Source organism: Pinus tabuliformis, chromosome 7 (genome assembly GCF_031772625.1).
Source record: "Pinus tabuliformis cultivar Carrire ecotype Pingquan chromosome 7, CPIR1, whole genome shotgun sequence".
Taxonomy (NCBI): domain Eukaryota; kingdom Viridiplantae; phylum Streptophyta; class Pinopsida; order Pinales; family Pinaceae; genus Pinus; species Pinus tabuliformis.
The window spans coordinates 1,615,501,150-1,615,526,408 of record NC_142293.1 but is presented as its reverse complement, the minus strand read 5'-3'; the positions used below and the strand labels follow the sequence as shown (position 1 = coordinate 1,615,526,408).

At 39.6% G+C, this 25,259-nt stretch overlaps 1 protein-coding gene across 1 annotated transcript in view; it reads right to left on the bottom strand.

The window, feature by feature from the left end:
- Positions 1-21,100, bottom strand: part of LOC149254394 (large ribosomal subunit protein eL13z-like) — a 28,691-nt gene extending 7,591 nt beyond the window's left edge. The window contains exon 1 of the mRNA XM_089460146.1: positions 20,941-21,100. The gene's annotated coding sequence lies outside the window, so the exon portion shown is untranslated. The remainder of the gene's footprint in view (positions 1-20,940) is intronic.
- Positions 21,101-25,259: the final 4,159 nt, after the last annotated feature.

Genomic DNA, 25,259 nt, shown 5'->3' with positions numbered 1-25,259 from the left:
ATCAAATGATCGTTAGATCAATCCTACACCTCTCGACGAGAGGAATCAAGGAAAAATATCAGCTGCCATAAATAAGATGACCCACATGGAGTTTGGCCCTAGTTGCCAATTTTAACACCTACTACCTAGACATGAATCAAACCTAGCAACTTAGAGGGATATCTACTTCACACTCCAACAAAGGGCGAAGCCCGAAGGCACTGGTAAAAATTTCCAACAACTAAAAAATTAAAAATATAAAATTCTTCAAATTTCTTTTACTTTTATGCACTAGAGTAGGATTTTTGCTTGCTAGTTTTTATTGTCAAACTAACAAAATTGCTAGATCTAAACCCCTCTTTGATACAAATTATTTCTTGCATTTACAATTGTATCTAGCCTTTTGGTTGCAGAGTACAATGTTAAGAGGGCACTCTGATTGCTAGACCTCCTTTTCAACCACCATAAATGACTTCTATTGGCCTACAAATAAGTATCTTGCATTATAACTTGTAATTTTTCAGCTCTATACTAGTTTATAACACTGTTTTAAAAATCGGCTGAATCGATTCCGAAACAGCTGAGTTAGACCGAGTCGTTGCATGACTGGGTCGACTCGGCGGCCAGCTCGGTTCAACCGGCCGGGTTGTTATCGAGTGGGTTACCGAGCCGGCCGAATTGGTTACCAACTCGGTCGGCTCGGTGGGAGCGATCGTAAAGCGTATTTTTTTTCAACTTGGGTTTTTGGGGACCCCAAAGCCCATTCTAATGTGCCTTTGGGTTCTTTGGGGTCCATTTCCCTCTCCCAAACCCTATAAAACCTACCCAACCCCTCTCATTTCCTCACAGCCATCTCATTGCATTTGAGTAAGAATTTGTGAGGAGTTTGAGAAGAGGTGTGGAGTTTGTTTTCGGAGCAGCAATGAGGAGTCTTCAGCAAGCATTGGAGCAAGGGTAAGGAGCTTCTTGGGCAGCCATTGGAGCAGCATTGAGGAGTTGGTTTGTCGGAGCAACTTTGAGGAGACAGTTTGTGCCTAGAGGTATTTTTTTTCACTTCTAAAAATCTGTTTTTGCTTATTTATTTTTTTGTGCAAATCTAGAAATTGAAAAGAGTGTTTTTTGTTAAAGAAATGAACATTGAAGCAATGGTTTTTTTTTGTTTTCATTTTCAGATTTTTTTTCCTTTCATTTCCAAGTCAAAAAATGGCACCTAGAGCGAAAGATGTTGCTTGGGCATATGTTGAAATGGTTGATAGTCAAATTCATTGCAAATTTTGCCATAGAAATATTAAGGATGGTCCTAGGGGCATTAATAGGCTGAAACAACACTTGGCAGGGATTAGAGGTCAAATTACTCCATGTGAATCACCACAAATTGGGGAGATTAGGAAGCAGTTGTTAAATACCTTTAAGAAGTTTAAAGAAGAAAAGGCTACAAAAAGAAATAGAGGCTGAAATTGGGAGGAAGAGGAGTATACAAAAAATTATGGCTACCAACCCCCATTTTGATTTTGAGGGTTCTTCTTCTATCCCTTGCACTGATGCATCCAACCCCTTCTGATATGTTCCTCCCTCTTTGGAGTCTATTCAAGAAAAGGGTAAAGGTAAAATGAAAAAGAAGGGTGATATGAATATCAAAAGTTATTTCACTATCACACCCTCCTCTCCATCAGATGCACATGGTCCTGAAGCTAATAGAACTTTGCAGCCCACTTTAGATGACCATTGGAAGAAAGAATTGACGGAGACTACTTGTGATTACATATGTAGATGGTGGTATGACGTTGATATCCCCTTCAATGCTTCCCTTGGGGGGAGACTACTTGTGATTACATATGTAGATGGTGGTATGATGTTGATATCCCCTTCAATGCTTCCCGTTCACCATATTATGAGCCTATGTTTGATGCCATATTTGTTGCTGGAAAAGGCTTCAAAGGCCCTACTATGCATGAGATAAGGGGGTATCGTTTGCAGAAAGAAATTTCCTCCATTAATGAGTATTTGAAAGATTTCAAAGACTCATGGGCAAAAACAAGATGTACCATCATGTCAGATGGATGGACTGATCAAAGGAACCGTACCATCATAAACTTTCTTATCTTCTGCCCACAGGGAACCATGTTTCTAAAATCAGTTGATGCATCTGATAGGGTGAAAGATGGACAATTGTTGTTTCAGCTATTGGATGAGGTTGTTGAGGAGGTGGGGGTGGCTAATGTTGTTCAAGTCATCACAAATAATGCCTCTAACTATGTTCTTGCTGGTAAATTGTTAGAGGAAAAACACAAAACCATCTTTTGGACCTGTTGTGCTGCACATTGTATAGACCTCATGCTTGAGGATATTGGCAAATTAGATTGGGTCAAAAACATTGTAGATCATGCCAAAAGCATAACAAAATTTATCTACAATCATTCATGGAATTTGAGCCTTATGAGGATACACACAGGGGGCAGGGATATTATTAGGCCTGCCATCACTAGATTTGCTATTCATTTTTTGACATTGCATTCTATGCTTTCACGACATAGAAACTTGCAAAAGATATTTCAAGTGATGAATGGAATCAAAGCCAGTGGTCTCTCAAACAGGAAGGCAAAGAATTGAAAAATGAAGAAATATTTTGGAGAAAGGCAGTAGAGATTGTGAAGGTTGTTGAGCCACTAGTTAAGGTTTTGCGGTTGGTGGATGGCGAAAGATTGGCTATGGGCTTCATTTATGAGGCTATGGATCATGCAAAAGAGCAAATAAAGAGGGCATACAAAGATAAAGTGGCTAAGTATGAGCCCATTTGGGCAATCATTGATGAAAGATGGAACAATCAACTCCATCGCCCTATAGATGCAACTGGGTATTTTTTGAACCCACGGTATCATTATAAAGCTCAGACAATAGAAGCTTTGAGTGGGGAGGTTAGAGATGGATTGATTGACTGCATTAATCACATGATCCCATTGGAGTGTAATCAGTTGGAAATACACCGACAGATCACAACCTTCAGCAAAGCCATAGGTACCTTTTGGGATGAACCTAGCAAAGATTGCAAGGGAAGCAAATGAGCCAGGTTAACAAAAATTGCAATTTTCGAATTCTTAATACTTATTTTGTTAAATTGTTTATAATTTGAAAGTTGGATATAATTTGTTGAGCTAACTCATTACACTACTATGTTTTTTGCAGCACAATAGTGGGAGGCCTTTGGTAGCCATTGTCCTCAATTGCAAAAGTTTGCAATTCGTATTTTGAGTCAAACTTGCAGTGTTACTGGGTGTGAGCGCAATTGGTATGTCTTTGAGAGGATTCGCACGAAGAAGAGAAACCGCTTGGATCAAAAACGGTTAAATGATCTAGTCTATGTCCAATACAACCTCTGGCTCAGACGCAACCAATTGTTGAACAAAAGACCTGATTCAGATCCCATTGTGTTGGAAGATATTGATCCAACATCAGATTGGGTAGTGGAGAGTCATCCAGCAGAGTTTGATTCTGATGAGGATCTTGATTTGGATTTACAGGCAGTGGCATCACTTGAACAAAATGTTCAGTTGAATGCAGATCCACTTGTACCAGCCTCAGGCCCAGCCCCAAATCCTCCAATTGCAGATGCTTCCTCTGCTTAGCCACGACGAAAGCGCATACCACGTCTATCAAAACGTGTAGCTGTTGCACAGCCTGCTAGTGTACCACTTCCACAGTTGCAGTTGGAGATGGGGATGAGGAGGAACCATGGGTTTCCATGTCTGACTCTAATTCAGAGGTTGAGCCAGATGATGTTGGCTCCTCTAGCAGTAGCCAGTAGTACTGTTCAGTGGTGACTAGTGATGTTTCACAATTTACTTTTGTTGTAGAGGCCATTTCTATATCATCATCATGTATGTATTGGACAATGCACTGGGTGCCATTTTGATATAATGGATATATTCATGAGCCTACTTTGATCATATGTTGTCTTCTATCTATATTCTAAAGCTTTGTGTTTGGAAACATGAATGAAAATATTTAAAATTATGTTTTTATTTTATAAAAAAAATAAATATTTAATGTATTTTTTACAACGACCAAGTCATTGAAATCAAACAGGGCAAGTCGATACCAAGTCGGAGTCGACCCTCGGTCGTTTCCGAGTACGAGTCAGAGTTTTAAAACATTGGTTTATAAGCAAAAACTTCATGTTAGAGTTGAATAATATTTATTTTCCAGCCATCAAAATTGCATAATAATTTTATAAAAAAATTCAAAGTTATTAAACATAACTCAGAAATCTGAAAATCAATTTCCAGCTAAGTTGGAAATTGTCTTGCCAACACAAATCTACTAGAGGGGAGACCCCAAAGCCTCTACAATCATCCTCTAACCCTTCCACGCTCTCAGGTAACTCCCTATAGGTATTTTTCACACAGTAGTTTAGCTATTTCAGCAAAATAGGTTGCTGCCCCTATGTTTCTACGCAGATTTTACAGATTGTCATACAAGACAGCAAATTATTTTGACTCGTAATTGCTTAACCAAACTTCAGAATTAATAGATAATTACATATTTGATTAGGGTAGCTCCATTAGACCAAAATCTATAGGTTATATGCTATATCTTTGAAGTACTTTCGCTACTAATATATGTTGTAGAAATCTGCACTGGTTTTAAGCAGGACAGCAGACATTTCAAGAACACCTCCACCCCATTGACTCCATACCAAAGCACTAGACATAAACCAGAGCTGTTGGGGGATATTTAGGGACTCCTCCCTTGGCTGTTTAGGAGGTGTTGAGCCTAAATAGCGAGGGCTTGTACCGAGGTTGTTGAATGGTGTTGTCATTAATGCCAACGTTAGTTAATGAATGCTTTTATATTTGTCTAGATTGCATCAAGTTGGAAGTTCCATTGAAGGATAACTGGAAACCCTAGCTCAAGGGTTTGGATTCCCTGGACGATGGACATACAATGCACTTGTTAGAGGTTTCTGAATAAGCAGATCAGTGAGTGTGCCTTGGAGACCCTCGCCATTGGATTCTCCTTGTCATGGAGATTTTGTTGATATGCGAAGCATCTCGTGGGCCTTCATGGTTTGTGAGTTATGCCCGTTAGAAGATGAAGGAGCCATCCTGTGGGCAAAACCCCCCAAAAGTTGATGATGTGGCATCTCACTATTTGATAAGATCGTGAAGTCAAATGAAATCTTCCTATTAAGAATAAATTAATTATTTTGAGGGCATTAATCATTTAATTAAAAAGATCAAGGATTGTGGCTCCAAAGTATTTATCGTTCAAATTTCAAATGGCTCTCAATCAATAGTTGGCCTCATCAAAAGGTATTTTGGCTCCATAGAATTCGAGTTTCAAATTTTTAATTCCCTCCAAACACAATTCAGGTACCTCTCATGTGATCTTCAAAATCTATGTGAAGGCATTTGATTTGACCTCTACTCAATGCAATTTTTAAACGTACATCTCTTGAGGGATTTGACTCTGTGTTTGATCTTCAGCTCTGTGATGAAGAAGTTATTCAACAATAGGCTTGAAGAGCAACCTAATCTCTAAGCAGTGAGGGTTTAAAGGGTAGGGTTTTTTTATCTTTGATCTTGCCACCTGGAATTCGTTGGTTATCTTTTACAGGACTCATCCCTTGTTAAAATTGGCAACTAGGGCCAAACTCCATGTGGGTCACCTCTTTTATGGCAGCTGATATTTTTCCTAGATTCCTCTTGTCTAGAGGTGTAGGATTGATCTAAAGATCATTCGATTCCAACAAGTATTTATGGAGATATGAATTTATTTGTATTTACTTGACAAATTGTCAAGGTCGGCCAGCAGTTAAATGTGTGGCACGCATACTCAATGAATCATATAAATACAAGAGAGGTTGATTCATTTTCTCAACATCTCATCTCACTCATTCTTCCCTCTCTCCTTAGCTTTGTGTTATACAATGAGCAGCTCACACGTGGGAAGAAGGACGCTGAAAGGAGGACGCAAAAGCTGCTGAAGGTCTCTTTGACCTGCATTGACCAAGCGTTGACTCATCAAGGGTGCGGTTTTGGTGTGGCTGCCTCTCCTAGGCAGGCCACAGATTTTGGCACAAAAATCGAGGCAATCTGTCCACAAGTTTGACCAATGTTGACTGCCCTAGTTTTGGGCAGCAGGTTGACTTCAGTCAACAACAGTTTGACTGTGTTTTTGGGGTTGTTCAAGGGTTGTTTCTTCAAGTTGTTCGAGGGCTAGTTGATCGGAAATTGACCAAGCATATTGGAGGTCAATTTCAACTCGTTTGACCAAGTTTGACTTTGTTGATCTAGGGTTTGCTGCTGCTGATATAAAATTACAGAATTCTGATTTTGTATTATTTCTCTCTGCTGAACTATTGAAGATAAAAGAAGATTTGATCAAAGGGTTTCCCCGCATTGGGGTTTGTCTCTGGCTAGCCCCCACATCTTGTGTCTCTTATCTTGGCTTGTTTTCTGTTGATAGTTTAATGTTTTATCTGCACTTTACTTAATGTATATGTGATTGCTAATCTGTGGCTAATAAGAAGAAAAGAAGTAAATTGCTCTAAACATAGAACATACCATAATTTAACATGGTATCAGAGTTGAGGTGAAGACAAAACCCAAGTAAGAGCAAGAGCAAGAGCAATCACCGAAGAGAAGGTTGGCAAGGCTATCCTAAAAACTTCATGGGGTCCTCAACACTCTTCCCCGCCGAAGACAAGCTCCGTGAGAAATCTGACTATCACGGATGGAAGATGTCTCTCAATCTAACTTTAGAAGATCAGGAAGTGTTGGACCATGTGAGAGGCAATACTGTTGCGCCTCCATCAAATGCATCCGTTGCTGCCAAAAGCAAGTGGTCCAAGGGAGAAGTCAAAGCAAGGAAGATCATCCGAGACTCTATCGACAAGCGCCTGGTGGCCTATGTTTCTAAGCTGACAACCTCCAAGGAAATCTACGATAGACTGGTGAGTTTATTTAAAGTTAATGATGCAAATCAAGTTTTGTTCCTTAGAAATAGACTGAAGGAAATTAAGAAAGGCAAAGATAAGAGTATGCAAGCATATTTCTTAAGGATCACCGAGATCAAGAATGATCTCCTATCTATTGGGGAAGTAGTTCCTGACAGGGAAATGACTATCACAACTCTTGGAGCACTGCCACCTAAATGGTATATATTCAGGACTACTCTTCTCAACAATAATGTCATCCCAGGATTTGAGGAATTGATGGCTAGACGTATTCAAGAAGAAAAAAGGATGGAAGAGCAAGAAATGCCCGCACTTAAAGGCCATCCCTCTGCCTTTTCTTCTCATGCTAAAAGAAGAAACAATTCTGGGGCTAAATCCAAAGGAAAGGTTGGACCAAAGGGTGGAAGAAAAGGTCAATGTTACAGTTGCAAAAAAATGGGCCACTATGCGAGGGAGTGCCCTGATAAAAGGGACTCACACCATGACGATGACCAAAATCACTCTCAAGGCAATCAAAGGAATGGCAGGTCCAATGGCAGAGGTAAAAGAAATGTCGAAAATCAAGGAAGAGGACAACCCTTCAAGAAGGCAAGAAACTCCAGGTATGAATCTAATGTTGTTAACAATAAGCAAGATGAATATTGTCTACCAGCAGCCCTCTCTACTACTGCTCCCTCAGACTCACTAGGAAATTGGCTTATTGATAGTAGTGCCTCAAGGCACTTCACTAGCTACAAAGAAGCTCTCTCCAATCTGATAGAAAAAGAGACCAACCTGGAAATTTCTCTTTGGGACAACGCAAAATATCTCGTGAAAGGCGTAGGGAATGTCACTCTTCAATTGAATCAGAGTAATACAATTCATTTGCAAGAAGTCTTATATCTATCTGATCTCAAAAAGAACCTGGTGTTTGTTTCGGCAATGGAGGACAAAGGCTACAAGGTAACCTTCATTGATGGCAAGGTACGTGTATGGAAAAAGAATTTTAAGGAAGCTTTCACTCTTGGGTTTCGAGTCGATTCATTATATCAAGTCAGAGGAAGTCTGCTGGGTGTCATGTCTTGTGACACATCACTTCAGTCCGAACTATGGCATCAGAGGTTTGCTCACCTTCATTATAAAGCTCTACCCAATGCAAGACAAATGGTGACAAGGATGCCCGAGTTCCAAGTAGAGCAAGAAGGTGTATGTCCTGGATGTGCCGAAGGGAAGCTCAAAAGGGGACCATTCCCCTCAAGCCAAAGCAAGACCTCTGATATATTGCAGTTGGTTCACTCAGACATATCTGGTATGATGCCTGTGAACTCTTTGGGAGGATATTTATATTACCTCACTTTTACAGATGATTATTCTCGCAAAACCTGGATATACTTCTTGAAAAAGAAGGATGAAGTGTTCACTTGGTTTCGTCACTTCAAAGCCTTGATCGAGAATCAAACCGAAAAGAAGATCAAGATCTTAAGGACTGATAATGGGACTCAGTATGAATCCAATGAGTTCCATGACTTTTGCAAAGAGGCTGGCATTAAGAGGGAGACTACAACACCATATACTCCTGAGCAAAATGGTGTGGCGGAAAGGAAGAATCGTACGATTGTGGAAGTTGTCCGTGCTATGCTCCATGATCAAAGACTTTTGAAGTTTCTATGGGCCGAAACTGCGAATACCGTCGTATATGTGCAAAATCGATGCCCTCATCAAGCATTGGGTTCCAAGACTCCCGAAGAGATGTTCACTAGTAAGAAACCTGGCGTATCTCATTTTAGAATTTTTAGAAGTCCAGTATATTTTCGTGGGCTATAGCGAAAACACTAAGGGCTATAGAATCTATGTCGCTGATCAAAGGGAAATCGAGATTAGCCATGATGTCACCTTTGACGAAGATATGGCTCTTAGCAAAGTTGACAATCTTCCTACTCAAAGGGGATCTAAAGAAGCTGACACCATGGAACCAAAGGAAAAGGAAAATGAGACGATGCCCGTTGTGGAAGAACCTATGGATCCTATTGAGCCCGCTCCACAAGAGCCTTCCTCTTCTAGGAAGAGGTCTTCATGGCTTGGGGGGACACTTGATGATGCTGAAGGGCACGTTGCACCTAGGGGAACCTTCCGGGAAAGTAAGAAGCCGACCAGGTATCAAGGATACTTGACCATCATGAGCATGATCATCCAAAATGAGCCTTCATCATTCGCAGAAGCTGTCAAGCATCAAATATGGAAGGATGCTATGACTGAGGAATATGAGTCCATCATAAAAAACGATGTCTGGGATGTGGTTCCCAAACCCCAGGAAAAAGTAGTTGTCACTTCGAAATGGCTTTACAAGATAAAGCATGCAGTTGATGGAAGTGCGGAAAAGTATAAGGCTCGTTTTGTCGCTCGTGGCTTCTCTCAAAAGGAAGGTATAGACTATGACGAGATATTTGCACCTGTTGCCTGATATACCACCATCCGCTCGATCATAGCCCTTGCTGCTTCGCAAGGATGGAACCTACATCAGATGGATGTCAAGACCGTGTTCTTGCATGGTTCGATCAAAGAGGAGGTCTATGTGGAGCAACCTGAAGGATTTGAGATTCATGATCGAGAATCTCATGTGTGCAGGTTGAAGAAAGCCCTCTATGGGCTGAAGCAAGCACCCCAAGCATGGTATGAGAGGATCGATAGCTACTTGATGAAGCTGGGATTCACTAGGAGTGAAGCCGACCCTAACCTTTACTTTAAGGTTGAAGATGACAATCCTCTCATACTGGTGTTGTACGTTGATGACCTCTTTCTAACAAGTGCAAACCCTCTCATTCACAAATGTAAGAGGGAGTTGGCTTCTGAATTTGACATGAAGGACCTAGGACTGATGCACTATTTCCTAGGACTAGAAGTTTGGCAGAAGCCTGGGGAGATTTTTCTATCTCAAGGAAAATATGTGGTGAAGATATAGGAGAGATTTAGTATGGTGGACTACAAGCCCATAACTACCCCGATGGAGCTTGACTTCAAGAAGTTAAGCGGTAGTGCTACCGGACCCGTTTTACGAAATGCTACCGAGTATCGTCAACTCATCGGAGCATTAATGTTCTTGGTGAACTCTCGTCCGGATATATGTTTTGCAGTCAACACGTTGAGTCAACATATGGTTGAGCCTCACCGCTCACATTGGATTGGTGCCAAGAATTTGTTGAGATATCTTCGTGGCACAATCACTCATGGGTTGAGATACACTGCCGGAGATGCGAGACTACATGGATATACCGATGTTGATTGGGTAAGCAGTGTGGTGGACCGAAAGAGCACTTCTGGGTGTTGTTTCTCTTTGGGATTTGCCTCGATATCCTGGATGAGCAGGAAGCAGAAGTCGGTGGCTTTGAGCACTGCCGAGGCAGAGTACATTGCTGCTAGTATGGACTCTTGTGAGGTAGATTGCTGCTAGTATGGACTCTTGTGAGGTAGCCTGGTTGCAAAAGCTCTTCAGTGAGCTGTTTGGATTTACATTGGATACCACCGTGATCCTGTGTGACAACCAGAGCGGGATTCATTTATCAGAGAATCTCGTATTTCATGATCGCTCCAAGCATATCAATATCAGGTACCACTATATTCGGGATATGGTGCAGCGGGGAGCAATAAGGCTCCAACATATCGGTACAGATGAACAGGTTGCCGACATTTTGACAAAGTCCATGGGAAAGGTCAAATTCTTGACTTTCCGAGAACGACTTGGTGTCGTTCAGAGACCCTCATATGAGGGTCGAGTATGATGTATTGAGCTCTGGGAGCTCCAGGGGGCGCAGGGTACTTCTTGGAGCGACATGCGACCACAAGGCGACTCACCATCCCCTCGTGGTGCACTATGTATAGGGTGAAAGGTTCAACCTTCCCTTGTGACAACCCGTGGCGACTGTGGAACGGGATCATTAGTTCTCCTGTGGGCCAGGATGATTAGTTCTCCGTGGCGACTGTGGAACAGGATGATTAGTTCTCCTATGGGCCTGGATGATTAGTTCTCCATAGCAACTGTGGAACAGGATGATTAGTTCTCCTGTGGGCCAGGATGATTAGTTCTCCTGTGGCAACTGTTGGACAGGATGATTTCTTCTCCTGTGGACAGGATGATTAGTTCTCCTGTCGAGGCATCCCACCCATGTAGTCTAAGACTCAGGGGAAGTACCTTTCATCTAATCAATGAGTAGGGAAATGGGGTTAGGTACCATTAGCAGTACTATCGATGGACGCATCGTTGTATCTACCGTACTCCCTATGCTAGGATGACCTCCATTGATTTGGGATCGATGATACTAATCTGGGATCAGTGAGAGTGGTATGACAAACTCTGAGACTGACTTCAAGTCAGTGGAGGATGGTATGATACATCCTCGATCATTTCTTCTTCTTCATAGTTCGAGCAGAGCAGAGCAGGGCCAAGTAGTGCAGGGCAGTGCATTTGATGGTTGGGATAGTAGCGATGGTCAGATGGATTGCAGATGGAGTTCTCCCTAGTTGAGAGGGAGTGTTAAAATTGGCAACTAGGGCCAAACTCCATGTGGGTCACCTCATTTATGGCAGCTAATATTTTTCCTAGATTCCTCTTGTCGAGAGGTGTAGGATTGATCTAAAGATCATCCGATTATGACAAGTATTTATGGAGATATGAATTTATTTGTATTTACTTGACAAACTATCAAGGTCAGCCAATAGTTAAATGTGTGGCACACATACCCAGTGAATCATATAAATACAAGAGAGGTTGATTCATTTTCTCATCATCTCATCTCACTCATTCTTCCCTCTCTCTCTCCTTAGCTTTGGGTTATACAAGGAGCAGCTCACACGTGGGAAGAAGGAGGACGCATTAGGGCAAGGAGGACACTGAAAGGAGGATGCAGAAGCTGCTGAAGGTCTCTTTGACTTGCGTTGACCAAGCGTTGACTCATCAAGGGTGCGGTTTTGGTGTGGTTGCCTCTCCTAGGCAGGCCGCAGATTTTGGCACAAAAATCAAGGCAATCCATCCACAGGTTTGACCAGCGTTGACTGCCCTAGTTTTGGGCAGCATGTTGACTTCAGTCAACAGCAGTTTGACTGTGTTTTTAGGGTTGTTCAAGGGTTGTTTCTTCAGGCTGTTCGAGGGCTAGTTGACTGGAAATTGACCAAGCATATTGGAGGTCAATTTCAACTCGTTTGACCATGTTTGACTTTGTTGATCTAGGGTTTACTGCCACTGATATAAAATTACAGAATTCTGATTTTGTACTATTTCTCTGCTGAACTATTGAAGATAAAAGAAGATTTGATCAAAGGGTTTCCCCGCATTGGGGTTTGTCCCTAGCTAGCCGCCACATCTTGTGTCTCTTGTATTGGCTTGTTTTCTGTTGATCGTTTAATGTTCTATCTGCACTTTTACTTAATGTATATGTGCTTGCTAATATGTGGCTAATAAGAAGAAAATATGTAAACTGCTCTAAGCATAGAACATACCATAATTTAACAACCCTCTACTCTGAGGCAAGTTTTTATCATTATAAGCCAGCAAAGATTGGTTTTTGGTTGTTACAAGACCACTAGCTCATTCGGCCTTATTTCTAGAAAGACCAAGCTCTGAAGGAAGGAGCAAGGGTCTTCTCTGTTTCGGCCCTATTGATTGCATTACATATCTAAGGATCCGAGCATCTAAAATTCCATACTATTATCTAGAATAGTTGATGCCTAATCATTTATGATGGATCCTTCAAGTGCATGAAACTTCAGTAATTAATTAGTTCGTTGAAGCGGTGTTTTATTCTTTATGCAGCCTTGTTCCCTTTTTGTACATCTTTGAGACTCATCTGGGAGCGTTTAATTTTTTAGTACAAGTGCACACTACTGAAAATTTATTGGCACAGTCAATCGAGTCTATTGTTGCAAATTAGGGCACTAGACATGATTATTGTTGAATTGTGGTGTTCAAGGTATGAGACACCACTCGGCTTCCATTTCAGAGATACAAATTCCACGTAATCTAAGGCTTATATTTCAATGATTTATTCACTCCTCATCTGGAACAGGCATTGCGTATATCTGTGCACCTGTGATCTTTGGGCAACGATTTTTTAAAAAGAGCAGCAATCCAATTATTGCAGACTCAACTATTAAATTGGCCTTCTTCAATTGCGACCTCGACTGTGATCCAAGACATTGTGCACAATTATTATTTTATTACATGCATTACTCTTATTCAGCAAGCTGATATCACTCAAGACTCAAGGCGGAGGTTGTTCTGGTTCCAAGTTCTAAACAAGTGGAATTGATCCAGCGTTGTGGTTAAATACATGGAGAAGACATGAATGTTTCAAATCGTCAAGTGTGTTCAATTAAAAAAGTGGAACAAGTCACGACATCTCAAGGGTTAATGTGGCTCTTGCGCAAGGTCCCCACCGTAGCTTTAGATTGACACATACATGCTCTCATAGGCACATTTAGGAATCAGCTTTTCCTGGTGACTCAATATATTGTTGTTTGATGAAGCCTTGTGAAACTTTGAGTTTTTTTAGATATATCATATGAGTACCTTGTTCGTGCATATGTAATATGGTAAGGGAGAGGTTGGGTCCCATGTTCAAATATTTTATTTGGTTGCAATTTTGTTGCACAGTTTACAAAGGTTGGTGATTGATGTTATATTTGGAGGGAGCATGGAAATTTATATATTGTAGAGTAATTATTTTGGTTTGATATGATCATATATTTGGATCAAAATTGGGAACTGGAAGACATTAGGCAATTTGTAGAATTTGTAGTTTACTATATGGTTTTTGAATGCTTTTATATTTGTGGTGATAATGAATGTTTTTATATTTGTCTAGATTGCATCAAGTTGGAAGTTCCATTGAAGGATCACTAGAAACCCTAGCTCAAGGGTTTAGATTCCCTAGACGATGGACATACCTAGCTCAAGGGTTTGGAATCCCTGGACGATGGACATACCATGCACTTGTTAAAGGTTTCTGAAGAAGCAGATCAGTGAGTGTGCCTTGGAGACCCTCGCCATTGGATTCTCCTTTTCATGGAGATTTTGTTGATATGCGAAGCGTCTCATGGGCCTTCATGGTTTGTGAGTTATGCCCGTTAGAAGATGAAGGGCCCATCCTACGGGCAAAACCCCCCAAAAGTTGATGATGTGGCATCTCACTATTTGATAAGATCATGAAGTCAAATGAAATCTTCCTATTAAGAATAAATTAATTATTTTGAGGGCATTAATCATTTAATTAAAAATATCAAGGATTGTGGCTCCAAAGTATTTGTCGTTCAAATTTCAAATGGCTCTCAATCAATGGTTGGCCTCATCAAAAGGTATTTTGGCTCCGTAGAATTCGAGTTTCGAATATTTTATTCCCTCTAAACACAATTCAGGTACCTCTCATGTGATCTTCAAAATCTATATAAAGGCATTTGATTTGACCGCTAAGCAATGCAATTTTTAAACATACATCTCTTGAGGGATTTGACTTTGTGTTTGATCTTCAGCCCTGTGATGAAGAAGCTATTCAACAATAGGCTTGAAGACCAACCTAATCTCTGAACAGCGAGGGTTTAAAGGGTAGGGTTGTTTTATCTTTGATCTTGGCACCTGGAATTCGTTGGTTATCTTTTACAAGACTCAGCCCTCTACTCTGAGGCAAGATTTTATAATTACAGGCCAGCAAAGATTGGTCATTCGGCCTTATTTCTGAAAAGACCAAGCTTTGAAGGAAGGAGCAAGGGTCTTCTATGTTTCGGACCTATTGATTGCATTACATATCTAAGGATCTGAGCATCTAAAAGTCCATGCTATTATCTAGAATAGTTGAGGCCTAATCATCTACGATGGATCCTTCAAGTGCATGAAATTTCAGTAATTAATTTGTTCGTTGATGTAGTGTTTTATTCTTTATGCGGCTTTGTTCCCTTTCTGTACATCACTCTGAGGCTCGGTCTGGCAACGTTCAATTTTTTAGAACAAGTGTGCACTACTAAAAATTTATTGTCACAGACAATCGAATCTACTGTTGCAGATTAGGGCACTAGACATGACTATTGTTGAATTGTGGTGTTCAAGGTCTGAGACACCACTCAGCGTCCATTCCAGAGATACAAATTCCACGCAATCTAAGGCTTATATTTCAATGGTTTATTCGCTCCTCATCTGGAACAGGCATTCAGTATTTCTGTGCACCTGTTATCTTTGGGCAACGATTTTTTAAAAAAAGGAGCAGCATTCCAATTATTGCAGACTCAGCTATTACATTGGCCTTCTTCAATTGCGACCTCGACTATGATCCAAGACATTGTGCACAATTAGTATTTTATTACCCTGCATTACTCTTATTTAGAACGCTGATATCACTCAGGACTCAAGGCGGAGGTTGTTCTGGTTCCAAGCTCTGAACAAGTGGAATTGATCCAATGTTGTGGTTAAATACACGGAGAAGACATGAATGTTTCAGATTGCCAAGTGTGTTGAATTGAAAAAGTGGAGCAAGTCACGACATCTCAAGGGTTAATGTGGCTCTTGCACAAGGTCCCCACCGTAGCTTTAGATTGACACATACATGCTCTCGTAGGCACGTTGAGGAATCAGCTTTTCCTGGTGACTCAATATATTGTTGTTCGATGAAGCCTTGTGAAACTTTGATTTTTTTTTAGATATATCATATGAGTACCTTGTCCGTGCATATGTAATATGGTAAGGGAGAGGTTGGGTCCCATGTTCAAATATTTTATTTGGTTGCAATTTTGTTGCACAGTTTACAAAGGTTGGTGATTGATATTATATTTGGAGGGAGCATGGAAATTTATATATTGTAGAGTAATTAATTTGGCTTTTTGGTTTGATATGGTCATATATTTGGATCAAAATTGGGAACTGGAAGACATCAGGCAATTTGTAGAATTATTAGTTTACTATATGGTTTAATATGATTTTTGAGAGCATTATTGAACCAAATTAAGAACTGGGAAAAGCATTGAGATCAGAAGCATTTGCAGTAGTTGATGATGCCGGTATGAGCAACTAGGGTTTTGTTACAGTATATTGTTTTAGCATCCTATGATCCCAAGCTCGTCAAGGATAAAACTTACAGTTGGGCATAGGTCAAACTGGTGGCATCTAGGTTTGTGCTCGTGGGCACAAGTAAACAGTGATAGCAGTTGCAATATTACAAGATTGTGATGCTTGAGCAGATACAGTTCAGATCATTGTGTTAGTGGATTGGATGTACTACTACTAGGGTTATTAACAAATATATCTATACGACAAGCAGAGTTGGGTTTCAGTTGCAGAAGTTGAAGTACATCATTGGGATTGACAGCTAGGTTTTGATAGTTGAACATATGAAATTGTTGCATCTGTTGATGACTTTGTGCCAGTATTACAAAACGACTAAAGCCAACAGTTTATTTGATGTTATTTATTTCATTGAGCACAGGGGGATCGAGTCTGAAAATTGTGAAACATGATCCGTCGGTTGATCAGGGTGGTTAGGTGGTGCAAGGCAGGAGAGTGGAGTTTCCTTAGGTTGGATTCTAAGAACTTGATGTAAATCTTTGAAAGACAAATATTAAGAAGCGTTTGATGGTTTTTGTCCCGGAGGGGTTTCCACCTAAAAATATTTGTCCATTGTCTATTGTCTCTATTTGTTATGCATTATTGAATGGTATTGATGAAGTTTATGCTTATCTTATGCTAATAACAATTAATTCTTTGTTGAATTAAAAATATACTAATTGATAAGAAACACCGATTCACCCCCCTCTCAGTATTTTCAAAGGTAAAAGTGGGTCCCATGCCATATGTGTGCCCAAGACCTTACGGCCCCAATAAAAAGATCAGTAATAACTCCCTTGAAGAACCTTCTTTATTATGTCATATGGAGAATTTGGTTACAAAGAAATCAAACTTTATTCGAAGGCAAAGGTGGATGCCCCTTGTGCATAGCACACAAGGTTCGAACTCCCTTTAAAGAAAAGGAGGTCACTATAAAGATAGGCAGGCCCCCTTCGAGCACCTTTGTTCAACCAGTTAATAGCATGAACTTATTTTGATGGTGCTTGTCAGGGGATTCCAGGCAGTTGTGGAGATGGTATTGTGTTACATCTGACCTCTGATCATTTTTTTCATTTTAAACTAGGAGTGGAATTGGCACTAATAATTGGGCTGAGAATATAGCCCTTGTGGTGCTATTAAACTTACTCAAGAAAAAGGAATAAGACTTTTATAAATGGTGGGTGACTCCAAGTTAGTCGTAGATTGGTTTATGGGGAGGGCTCACCTAAATATTATAGCTATGTTACCTTGGCAGCGTAGAATCCCAGAGTTACAGGAAACTTTTGAATCAATCTCCATAGAACATGTCTATCAAGAGTTTAATCTTCAGTCTGAAGCTCTTTCAAAGGAGTTGATTGCTCTACATGAAGGCCTTTTGGTTTGCAAAGAATTCCAAGGTAAGGAGCACATCCCAGAAATACAGTCTTTTATCCCTTGATTGTTGGTTAACAGGTTCAGGAGGAGGTCATTTGGTCTTTTTGTTTTTGGATAATACTGGTGTCTTTCTGAAGGTTACTCTCAGAGTCTCGATGTATTGTTACTTTCTGTAACCAGTTGAGGTATCTGTAAAAGCTGGAATGTACTATTGACAATACTGGCTGCCTGTCATAAGCGTCTATCTGGTACATACAGTACTCTTTCTTGACATGTCAAAACCGTTCTGTGTATATTTTGAATTCTACTTGATATTAGAAAATATAAAGTATTTTTCTTGGTAGAAGGAAAAAAATAGATAATTAAGCATATTCTAGCTGTTATGTAACATGAGATTTAAAATGTTGGAACTTGTATCTAAGGAAATTTCTGTATATGCCAGAGCAAGCAAGTGTTGGCTGGCCGTAGAAAATTAAGGGCAAAAATCTGGCCTTACATCTGTCACTACAGAAAGATACCCCCTTTCTACCTATTTCAAAACTGCTGGAACTTCTTCTGATCATGCATAAAAAGGAAGTACATACATACTGTAGATGAGTAGATAATACCAAGTTTGCAGAGCTTTGATTCTTGCTTGTTTTTCTCCATATCAGTCTTTGGTCTTAGGGCGTGGATTTTGTGGCTCATCCTTTGTTGGGCATTTAGGGAGTGGTCTCCCTCAGGCGGACAATTTCTGGGTGACAGAGGGCAACTCAGCAGGGGGGAAGAGAGAATTTTAGAAATTATGTTTAGAAAATCAGGGAGGAAGAATACGGAATTGGACATGCAGGAACTGCAGACTGAAATCATGAATGAAACTCAAATACAATCAGATGGCAGCCACCTTCACTTTCTCTATGGACCAGATCAATGAAATGAAGATTAAAATTAACCAAATGGAGGACAACATGGCTAGCCTGCGAACCCAGATTAAGGACATGAACCAGAAGATAAAGCTTGACCAGCCCTCTGCATCTGACAACTCGGTTTGTGTCAGCTCCAAGTACATCCCAGATCTGAATTTGACTAATCCTACTCAACAAGTGAACCCTCTCCCTAGGGAGGCATATACACATCTCTAACTCTGTGAATGAAATGTAAATTTTGTCAGCTTTTAGAAGTTTTTGGAGAATGTATCAATGGAACAATGTATGGATCAAAATCCTCTTGAATAGCTAACAATCTAGATCTAAAAAGGACAGTAGAGGAATTCCTCTTTTTGACCTATTGTCCAATTTTTTTATCAGACTTTAATATAGGTGTCTCTAGTGTATTTGTTGTGACACCAACACAACATTTCAATATAATATAAATTCTCGATTTCGGTTTAAAAAGTACACATTTAGAAATCTATGGATGTATGTTATAGGATTTTGGTGCAAAGGATCTAATAGGATTAGAATTGTTTTGAATCATCCATGAAAAACCTGCTCTCTAAACATTGGTTGTATATTGTTGTGCCCCGGGCATAGATTATGCTAATATCATTTCTATTGCTATCGTTTACAAAAACATTTTGTGAACAAAAAATGGCATTTTCCATGTATCAACATAAATGTTTAACAAATTTACTTGGGCAAGGTGCCTCATAGAATTGATAAGTATTTGTGAGAAACCTTTCAAGAATTGCCATTTCTAATTTTGTTCACCCTTTATTAGTAAGGTTCATCTCTCAACTTGCAAATAGCTCAAGATAAGGATAGATTTATCTTCATCAAACTTCCTCGATGTCACTGGATGATTGTAAACCAATATGTCCAAGTTAGGAACCTTAAACAACAAAAGTGATGCCTTTATCAGTCATTTGACTTCTCTCCACCCAAGCGAGTATAGGTAGTTCCCTTCAAAATAACAATATGATATTATAGAGGAATCCAAACTGGATTAGAGTTCTTATTTCATATGCTAAAAAATGGTTGAAATTAGCAATGGTTTTATACTATATCAAACAATTCACCAAGAACTTTTATGGTTGTTAAATACAATGGAAGATTCACCAAGGATTTTTATAGTTGTGTAAACTTGTCGAAGATTAACCAAATCATTAGAATTAGTAAATTAGCCAACAATTTTTACGGCTGTATGTACATTAGCCTGGGGAATTTTATACATATAAAGAAGATTTGCCCAATTATTACCCTTAGGCATCTGTTCAAAAGGTCCCTGAGCATGGAGCAGAAGGTGACCCAGTCCCACTAAAGTTACTTATTCTGTAGATAAAGCATGAAAAATAAATCATAAAAATTTCCAGGAATTAACATGGCACAAAGAGTACTAAATAACAATTTTTTTCAACTGAATGCAAATACACATCTAATTGAGTCGTTGTGCATTACTGTCAACCAATTTGTTATCAACTAAACTCATCATCTTTCCGAGGAAGAGCGAAGAGTTTTAATTCTGATTTTGATTATAATATGGAAAGATATACATTACAGCAAGTACTTATTGGTTTCCAGCATCTTTACTGCCTGGAGTGATAATTTACATAATAAACACAGCGGTCAAGAAGGCAGAGGAATACTGAAAACTGGATAGGCTTCGAATCAAACCTAGAAATTGGGACATGCCCACAGCCAATGATCTGCTCTACAAGTGAGCTACATGCCCATTCATGATCAACAACCTTACCAGCCAACTAAAGATGTGTAAGAATTTGGGACATGCCCATAGCCAATGATCTGCTCTACTAGTGAGCCACATGCCCCTTCATGACGAACAACCTTACCAGTCAACAAACGGTCTGTATTCATCCATCGAATTGAACATTTTAGAAAGGCTTCGGTAATAGTTTACTTAGTGGACACCAACAGTCGAACACCACCTGGCGATGTTGAAAACTAATGAGTGGGAATTTTAGAATTGAACCTGGAATCCTTCAACCTAGGACCCGCCACCAGTCAATAAGTTGTTTTACCACTGAGTTACATGCCCGTTCACAGTTGCCACCCATAGTAATGCAACCCAATGGTGGATTACTATATCGAACACCCCTTTCACTTACAACTCCTAGCCATCTCAGCCCTGTTGCAACGTACCATGTTGCAACTAAAAAAGGTAGGTGTACAAAGCCAGCTGACATGCTGTTCTGCAAATGAACTACATCCGATGTCATGGAGCGTTTTAGGAAACAACAGACCATCTAACACGCACAACGCTAACGTATGGGATGGGAAAGGGATTATCTAGAAAACTAGCAGCCCTCCACAATCTGCACCATTGCCACTATCTACAAATCCAACGTAGGGGATGGAAGAGTGATTTCGTTACCGTGACAAAATCCAAAAGAAAATGAATGCTGCTACGGGATCGGGACATGAGTTTCTTTTAATGACATTAGTTTATTTTAATGACAGTGCAGATCCAAGTAAAAACTATGTTACCAAAAACTAGCAATGAAAAAGGGAAACGGGAATCGCGGTTTTACAAAAGGAAACCTTCCGGGGTTTTTTAAATACAAATGCGAGAATACGACTATCAACAATCATCGTACCTACATTGTGTATCAGACTAGTCAAAAGTGAACCTGAAGGCATACCTTGCAGATCTCCGCTGCTCCTCTTTCTGATGCCTGCAAAAGATTGCCCTTTCCTGCCTTCGGCTCCCCCCGGCTCCCCCGTGGCTCACACAGAGCCTAAAGAAAGCTTCAGGCGACCCAAAGCGATTGTTTATACAAAGATCCTAACCCTAAAATTACTTAATTTTTTTCAATCATTTCATGGGTTCTATTTTATTACAAATGATTTATACGTTAAATTTTAGTTGAAAGTTTTACAGGACGACAGGGAGAGACAAAGAACACATTTCCCAGTAAAATGTGGAGATAAATTCATCTCTTTTTAACCAATATTTAACTTTTCAAAAATTGATGTATCATATTATAAGTCAATAAAATGCGCTATCTTTACGAACTTTTCCATGTGGATATGTTTAACTAGGCAGGTAAAGTCCCATCTAGTCTATAAACATGTATGATGTGATTACTGATTAATAATGTTGGTTTGTTTTTTGGTTTTTCTAAGTTTCACTTAAGATGAGTATAGTATCCATTTAAAACGTTAGGAATAAAAATTAAAATATAATTATTTTAAAAGATTCATTATTGTTATTATTAAGTTATTTATTTATTTTTTATGGAAGATATGTTTCTAGTTTGAGGCATGTGATTTTCAGGATCATTGGAAGGGTTATCAAGGAAAAAGATTAATGTGATCAAGGAAGAAGATTAATGTGATCTAACGTCGTGAGATGATATTGTGGAGAGAGGTCATTATTAAGGGTTTGGTTTGCTTTGGGTCTATTGAGTTCATATGGAGGGTTATCTAAAAACTATATTATTGTGATCAATGTTATAAGAGGAATCTTTTGAGATAGTTCTCACATATTGACCTATATATTGAGGGTTATTTCCATGTGCAAGAGTATTTACTCCTCCCTAAGTAGTTTTGTGCTAACGAAAATCTTAAATTCCTTATACTCCAAGTTATGTAGGAATTTCCTTCCTATGTTACACAGGTTAGGGCTTGCAAGGTCTAAAGAGCAAAGGAGTGTCAAGTTCTTTAGTACACATGAGGGTTTCCAACAATAGTGCTTTGTTGGTCATTCACGATGCTAACTAAGGAGGATAAATGGTACCCTTAACCATACTACCATATTCCCTATAATATGAGAGTGATCTCTCGAAGTGTTATTCTTGGTGTACTATTGCAACAAGGTGACTAACAAGTTTATGTAAGGATGGTTTCTAGTGCATCTAAGGGGCTTTTAATATACTCGAGGGTACATGGAAGATTCAATTCATATACAAGATACGTCTAATGCAACACTACTTGACAAGTACCAACAAAGTTGTACAAGTGTAACAGCCCTCATGAAAATTCCACGTAATAAAAGTTAATAAAGGTAAAATAATAACCATGGTTGATGGGACACTTATTCCAAGTTGAATGTTGGGCAAGACATCATAGTGTAGGTGTTCATTGGTTTATTATGGCTAAGGAAATTGGCAAAGGCAACGGCAAAGGCTTGGGAAAGGCAAAATGGCATTTTGGCACATTTATTTATGAAAATAATGGACATTAGTAGAAAAGGGAGATGAAAGGTCACATGTTGCATGTGATGAGGAAAATGAAGGAAAATAATGGAAAACGAAGAAAATAGAGGCTTCATTAATAAAAAAGGCTTCTAAGGATCAGTTCATGGACTTTTGTTAGTTCAGTTTTGGAGCTCTCTCTCTATTCTCCCTCTCTCATACTCTTGGACACTTAGAGTTTTCTTGGAGCACTCTTGGATAGTGTGGCATACTTGGAGTTTTGGAGCAAGAAGGCAAAGGAAGAGCAGGAAAGCGCAAGAAAACATCGGGATCAGTAGCTACAGTGGGTTTTGCTTGTAGGTACCGAGTTGCATGTATGTTTTCCTCACTAGTTTGGCATGCATGGCATATGCATGTGGTTTATTGGTCATGATCTATCGCTGGCATGGAGGATTGCCTGGATTAACAATGGATTTACCTAGCCTTGTCATTTCCTAGATAACCATGGCGTTGTGGGTTCATTTCTTTTTTTTCTGGTTAGTTCTCATGTTTCCTTTAGCTTGGGTGGAGTTATTAGTTCCTCGAAGCCCTTTAATAGCTTGGGTTGAGTTACTAGTTCTAGAAGCCTTGGTTGGACAAATGCTTTGGAAGCCCTTGGTGGGTTGAGTTACTAGTCCTGGAAGCGTTGGTTAGAACAATGCTCTGGAGCCCTCAAAGGCTTGGGTAGAGACCAATTTGGTGATGGTTTTGTGATGTCCAGTCATGAAGTGGAATCATTGTTTGATGGGTTGAGGTGGTTTGGCCTCTAGAATGGTTTTGATTGATGTGTTTTATGAGGTCCCACATTTGTGCTTAAAATATGGCATGGGGGTGACTTGCTAAAGAGATATTTGGCTTAGCCATGTCTACAGTCGAGTGGTTCGTGGAAGTCCCACAATTGGTTGGCCTTTGCATCATTAATATGAGGTTATTTCTCCTCGTTATTTCTTGAGTATTATATTGGTTTATATGTGGATGATATGATTGTTGTTTCCTTTGTATTTTTGTTGTTATTATGTTGGTTATGAACATGTATTACGATAATGGCTATGCATGGCTCTCATCATGTTTTTACTTGTAAATGAATGAACAATGTATCTATGGCCTAATGGATGGAACTGCAGCTAATGTGTTGAGGCATCAATGCTTCTTAGCGATCCTCAGATGAGTATGAGACCCCTATGCTCAGATCTGTTGTTTAAACCTGTAGGTTACGTAATTATGACATGTTTGATGAAATCCTTGTCATGGCTAGTAGGGGTCCAGTTAAGTCCTTGTTCAAGTAATTGTATGTGTATCAGTATTCTGTTGTTATCTTTCATTTCTGAAAGTGGCATTTAGTTTTGGCCAGTGACCTGAGCTTTGGGCCTAAAAAAGTGGCTCAAATCCTAGAGATGCAAGCACAACCCTGGGCAGAAATGTCCCTGGACACATTCATACTCATGTTGTGGGAGCGTTTTGGGCCTCATGGACGCATGCTTGTCCATATCAAGGGAGCGGCCGAGGGTTTAATGGTCTAAAAACTTAGTGGGACCCAGGGGTTGGTTACCTGAGTGCTTGGGATGGTTCCTGGGAGTCATTTTGTCGATGTGTAAGGTATGTATGGTGTGTTTCTATCAGTTCCACTTCCTTAAGGTGACTTAGGAGGTTGAATCATATCATAGTAACTTCTCGTCACATGTTTACCCCGGTTGGCCGATTACTTGGGTAGATGTGGGAGGAGGGTACTACAACAAGGTCATTTATCTAGGTGACTCTGCTTGTATTCATTGCATGAATGCTTGCCAACCTCAATTTTACCTATTGAACAATAAATCTCTATGTTTAAAGACACTAAAATACATCTCTAACCTTCTTTAAAAAAACAAAAGAAATCTAAAATTTGGGTGCATATCGGCATGTGAAAGTGTTATGATACCACTTGTGGTGTCTCTTAATAGTTGAAAGAAAAAACCTAGATTAGTAATCATAGAAGTGTAAAGGTGGAAAGCAATAAGATGAAACCAAAGGATGAAGAAACAACAATAACCAAACCTTTATTAATATTCTAAGTAGGAAGTAATGTTCACTTGTCTTTTCAAGGGGGAAATTTCCAATTGAGTAAGAACCCCAATACAATATTAAAAATGTGGCACCCAATTACATGGCTTCTACTACTATAAATAGATGATATTATCCCAAACCTTAACTACACGGTGGGTCTTCATTAATGAGACTACATCAATTACCTAGTGGACCTTCTTCAATAAAACCAATTTCTATTATTGATTACACATTATATGTCAGGTAAAACTTGACTAGATGAAAGAGTCAAAGTTGCTCGATCAAACAGTGGTGGTTTTGGGCACGTGATTTTAGTTTCCCGTGGGTTGCATGTAATGAAGCCTTTAAAAGGCTTAAAAAGACTCCACTGCAATGGTGCAAGGGAGGTGAGTGGTGAAGGCTCACTTAGTTGAGTTTTGGCCAAGGAAATAATCGAATTATGCTGGTTGGTTTTTCCCTCAATTGGGTTTTTCCAAGATAAACATTGTGTGCATTGTGTTTATGTTTTCTAATTTCTAGCTTATTGTTTTTAATATTCTCTCAATAAATTTATTTCTCACTGGTAATTTTAACATGGTATCAAAGCCAAAGGTTTATTTATGGCTTGGCTACTTGAATGTGATGGATATATCAGAGTTGAGTTTTGGCTTCAAGGGAACACCTTTGTTGTCAAGGATTTATTTGGCTTGGTGGATGTCAAATATTAAGAACTAGAGCAAGAGATCAAAAGTGGTTGCTCAATT